Consider the following 6090-nt stretch of genomic DNA (forward strand, 5'->3'; position numbering starts at 1 on the left):
GACCAGCCAACCAATCGTGTGCTTGCTAGGCGAGTCAAGATGAATGGGTCTCTGCTGTCTCACCCTCTTTCTCTCTTCCACTTGTATGAGTCTTCAAGCTCTCTTTGTTACTCGACTTCGCCTCTCTCTATCTCTCATGTGGAGAGTTCCTCGTACTTCTCTACACTATCACGCGCTCTCTTGCCTCTCGGCTGCCACCACTAGCACTGCTATCCTGCTGCTGTCACTATCGCCGTGTGGTACTGTGTAGCGTTATACTTGCTAACCACTACTGACTTCTATCTTTCTCTTCATCTTCTGCTTGCCTCAAGTTCCACTGCTGCTGCAGCAGTACCAGTCATTCTTGACACATTGTTACGCCATGCCCTCAGCATTTTGCTCCAAGCTTTAAAACTTTGGATTATGATCATGACCACACGATTTGATAAATGACCCAGTCATCCTCAATATCTCTTTGTCGAGAACTGCCCTTAAAACTGGACTACGCAATGATCCATTTAGAATGGCGAGCAATTGAAAGAATACTTTTTGTTAGAAAATCACCATTAAATGATGGCTTCTATTTACACATCTCTAAAACACCATTTCTTTAGGACCTTTTTTATAAATAATTTTATTGTTGGAAGTAACTTCCATCAAAACAATTGACACTAAACCTCCAGCCATGATACACCATAAAACATTAACTGCAGTTACAGCTTCGCTTCATGTACTTTAAAAAGCTCAATTTTCAGCTTTTCTTACATCTTTAAGAATTATTTTTCCCTTCACAATCTCTAGTTGGGCTTTGCAATATATATGAATGAGCTTTATTCTCCATCTCTTTCGTAAAATATATCTCTTGTGTAAAAGTAAATGTATCGTTCCTGGACAAAACATTTTATTCCCTTCTTATTCTCATTTTCTTATACATTCTATTTGTTTCTCTTTCTCATATCGTGTGTACATGTATTTGTATGCTATCGCCGTCAACATACTTTCGCTCTTTGAACTCGACGGATTGAGCCTCTACTTCTCTATACACCAAGACCATACATTCAAACTGTGTCTCTCTATATCACTATACTTGGGCTTACTTCGATCTTCCTTTCTCTACTGATCTAGCCCCGTCGGCTTCTGTCACCTCGCATATGGAAAATGTATATATATTTTTCGACTTCTTGACTTTTACATTCCTGCACTTCTCTAAAATCGAATATTGCTGCACTTTTCTTTAAATTCACTTCTCAACACTCATCTTCCAATGACTATCACAAAACCGCATTGCTTTTAAAGTTCTTCTCGATATGAGTAGACTTACTTTTCCATCTCTCATTTCTTTTTACTTTATTATAAGTATGTCATTCAATGAATTGAATAATTCTATCACTCGATCCTTCTTCTTCTTTTTATCTTATATACTTATAGATATCTTCGAATTTAATTTCTCTATATTCTCTACCATCGATTCTTTGAGAATAGTAAAGACAGATATAAATTCATTTTTTTTTGTCGTTCTCTTCCAGACGTAGGAGATAAATTTTTGCACAAGGAGCGTTTCTACCCAGATACTCTACAACTCTTGAAAAAATGCTGAACCCGTCGCTACCATCGAAATATTGAGACCCTTTTCGTATTTTCTCTCCCACTACACATTTCACTACCATAGCTTATATCGACAGAAAAAGAAAGTGAAAAAGGATAAAGGATGAAAGTAAATAAGAAAGGAGGAAGATCAACAAGAAGAAAGTGAGAAACGTGTCAGGCATTGTACGTTTTAGTTTGAGTATGGTGGAAAATAAGGGGTGGAAAAAATCTCCTTTACGAGTTAGAAGCTCTTTACCTTGGGAATGTTACGTTTCTTAATACTTGTTTCCCTAAATATATTTTGTGACAATTTATTGATAGGGTGTGTTACTAAATTTATATGTGAAGTAATTGATAAATTAAGATATCAAGGGGAAAAACCAAACAAATTTATTTTTAATGCAAATTACAAATTTTTTTTTTAAATAAATAAATTAATATTTATTATTTAATTAGAAGAATTATTAAAAGTGGTACAAATTAATGCGTATGTAGTTTCTAAGAAAAGTCATAAAATTGTTTGTACACCAAATCATTGTTGAGGAATGATGTTTTTATTCATGATTTTTTTTTTAAATAAAGGCGAAAAAATGACAGTGAGTTCAGTAATTGTGAAAATTTTTTAATGTAATTTCTAGGAAAATGAATAAAACTCTATTTAGAAAAGTCTCTTTTAGGTATTCTGTAAAAAGTCATGAACTAAAAAAGCTTTGAAATATGTATAAATGTGGTCCCCAGGTAGATTCCCGACATGTTTCTGTTTTTTCTCTCACCAGGGATTCGTGCGCGGGAATCGAATACTTCCACTATACATTCGGATACTATCTCTCGTGTTGAGAATCCACGGAATCGAATGTTCTTTTACCTTAGCGTTTTCTGACGTCTGATAGCAAGTCCAATTCTAACGGTCTCCATACCAGAGCAATGCCAACAACAAAAGATAAATGGGTGCATCCCTCTTCTCCACGATCTTACATCTACGAAATGATGTCAGATGAGAAAAAAGGGTTTCGTTACGCTTGAATGAGGACAGAACACACAGAAGCAAGCTCTTTTTTACATATAAATTAAATAATATCTCATTTCTTATAATAGAAGCTGGTCCGATTAAACCAACAAATCCCTTGAAATGCTCTGCTAACAGAAAAAAACAAGCAAAATGATGTTGTTAACTATTTATCATGAATTTTGTCATTCTCCTTTCTTATTACACCTTTATATGATGCAATTTTTTCTCCAGTCGTCGCAAAATCACATCTCGGAGCCATCTGGTCTCTGCAGCAAATAAAAGCAAGGGAAATCGTAAATGCAGAAATATTTAGATGTATCATTTTGCTTATGTACGCATGAATAAGAATGTGTTGGTTTGATACTCGTATGTATGTATGAGTTCGAATGTGTGGGTGAAGATGTGGATAGAGTATGTATCGGGAAATCGTAGAGGAGGGTGCAATGCCCCGTGGAGTTCTTGCCAATGGCGCTTATAGCCACCCATGTTGACTATATGCGCGCCAGTATTCCCAACTGTACGTGACTGAAAGTAGCGTGATAGATCGTCTCTGACTTCTCTACATGCAGGATTCTTTGCACGCAAGCTACTCGCTGAAATATTTAGTATAATTTTTATTTATTGTTCATCTTTTATGTGAGTACTATGCATTTAGAAATATTTTTAAAATTCGATCGTAGGTTTTGTTTTTTTTTTCTTTTTAAAGAGCAGCATCTAGAGAGATGAAGAATACATGATTTTATGTACGTATGTACATACGCGGAAAGGAAATAGCCTTAGGACAGTCTGTGGTCCCACATCAAAACCCAGATGTAAACTGATAGGCTCAGCCAGTTTTTCATTGGAATTCTGGTATAAGAACAACGCAAGAACCTTTCACAATTCATGATAACGACGAGACAAAGAGAATACGAGAAATGGGCGGTGGTACAGAGCTCAGCTACGAAAAATAATCGTTCAAAGGCAAGGGAGACGCCCGAAAGATCGAAAAAGGGACACCTAGTGCGCCATCTTTAAGCAGATAACAGCAACCCCAACCCTCGTCATACTCTTTTTTTTCTTCTTTACTTTTTAACGTTTTTCTTTTTATCCTTACCTTTCTGGGCATTATACGTAGTTAAGCTATTCTTGTCTTCTGATCAACAAACGACGCATTTTATGTCCAGATCCTTCGGTAAAATGCATGGTGATATCGTTATCATAGCTTCATTCTTTCATTATTTGCTACAACTTTAAATTCAACTTCTTTTTAATATCTTATTTTATCTATGAACTGTTGTTCTTAACGGGAATAAAAAAAGTTAACAAATTTATTCAGTATTTTCTTCTGTAATCAATTCTTGAAGTCTTTTAAATTATAAAAAAATATATTCTTACCTTGCTAATGCATTTTTTACACTTGACAAGTTATTTTGAAATTACTTCCAATTACATGTTGTAATTATTTAATTTATTTTATTAATTTAAATTGTTATCTAGTTAAAAAAATAATATAATTAATATTTTTACACAGTTATAATATTGTCAGATTGAGAGAAAAAAGTATTTTAAATTTTTGATGAAAAAAATTCATCATTAATTAATTAAAGACTAATTTATTAATTATAAGAAAAAGTAAGTATTAAAGCGACTGATCTGCTTTAGCGACTGAAACTTTTGAAATCGCACAGCTGTGAAATACCTGAGGAGCTGGTAGGGACGGGTCATTTTACATATATGTTGAGCAGCTTGGTTGGTACCTTACCTACACGAACCGGTATTTAAAATAAAATTATAACAGTGAAGCCATAATATTTTATCTATTCAAATATTTTAATCTTTATTTCTTTAAAAAATTCTTCATTATAAATACAAACATTCCAAAACTATTTTTTAAAATAAAAAAAACCATTGATAACGAAAAATTTTCTAACAACAATTATTGATGATTGAATAAATTTTTTAAGCCAGCGAGGCACAAAAGCAACTGAATCTCGTGGCGTATAATTTGGTTGTTTTACAGTATTGATTACAAATAATATCTAGCTGGTAATTTTTGAATGTAAAAAATTGTTTTCTAATAATTATGATGGTTTTTTAAAAATACATGGAATGAAGAATCGATTCGCAATGAAATCCAAACTCGATCCGTCAAGTAGTATAGATTTTCATTGCAGATGACATCTCATGACGTAAAATCAAAGTTCATAGAGTGATAGTTCTGCTAGTGTCAGACCACTTATAACAGCATCAGCTGAGCGGACTTGTGACTCGATGCGTTTTACTGCTGCTTTACGTCGGTTTATTGCGCCATCAAAACATAAAATGCCAGCGGGAAGTGTGCACGCGTGGATACACCCCCACTTTACTTTACCACTGATGCTTCATCACATTCTTTCGTTTTCCAACAGTCAGATGCAGTGTTTTAAAGATGCTCGACACAAGAATAAAAAAATTGTAAATCATGCACATTTTTAAGACGCAAAATTTTACCTTTACTTCAATAAATTATTTGGAGTACTGATTAAAAAGTGTTGAGAACAAAACCAGATAGTTCCACTTTTCTCTAGATTTTTTTTCCATCAATTATTCTTATCACTTCCTTATTTTTGATTATTAATGAGTGTTTTTATCTTATGTCTGTATTTCGTTATAGAATTTTCAAAAGCTTAATTATCTAGCTTGCTTTCAACACCTGAAAATATTATAACAGAACTTTCGATATCAAAGAAAATTGTTTAAAATTTTTTTTTTTAATGTAAAAAATATCCAAGTATTTGATAATAATAGTCTGTAGAAAAAAATGTATTTTCATTTGATGTAGAATTTTATGTTTACACTTACTAGACTTGATTTTGAATTTATATCACTCCTAGAAGATTTAATAGTTGTAAAATAAATTATGATTCATTGGAATAAATAAATAAAAAATAAAATTTAGGAAGAAGTAAATAAATTTGAAAGGATCTCAGTTGAAGGGAGGTTACCCTAGGGAAATAGTGGCGTCATCCAGCGTAGGGTAGACCAACCTTGTATAGTGTAGGAGGGTTGGCTACCTTCCTGCAGCATCGATTGCGACAGACAAGAAGAAAATTCTCAATTTCCCAAAATTGGTGAAAATTTTCAAATATACCCTCGGAGATGTTTAGTTCCTTTGAAAATCACTAGAGCAATTTTCATTTCCATCAAATTTGTTTTTCCTTCCATTCTATACATAATTTATTACTATTTTCCTTGAGTAATTATTCTTATAAACAATTACACAACAAAAAAAATTAATATTGATGAACATTCAGTCATCAAGGAACAAGAATTAAAATATTTATTACTGTAATTACTTAAGAAAATTTATTTACTCATAACATTTATTTATTTAAAGGTCATTGACTTAATCTTTATCAAATATATTAAAGTTTAATTGATTTTAAATGAATGTCAAAGTGATAAACTTGTTTGAATTTTTTTAAACAGGCCTTGTGACATCTCTTGTTGGATCACTGAAACATGACCAACATGTGGCTCGATCAACAATGCAG

This window comes from Chelonus insularis, unplaced genomic scaffold (assembly GCF_013357705.1).
Source record: "Chelonus insularis isolate UGA/USDA-ARS -01 unplaced genomic scaffold, ASM1335770v1 scaffold_277_pilon, whole genome shotgun sequence".
Taxonomy (NCBI): Eukaryota; Metazoa; Arthropoda; class Insecta; order Hymenoptera; family Braconidae; genus Chelonus; species Chelonus insularis.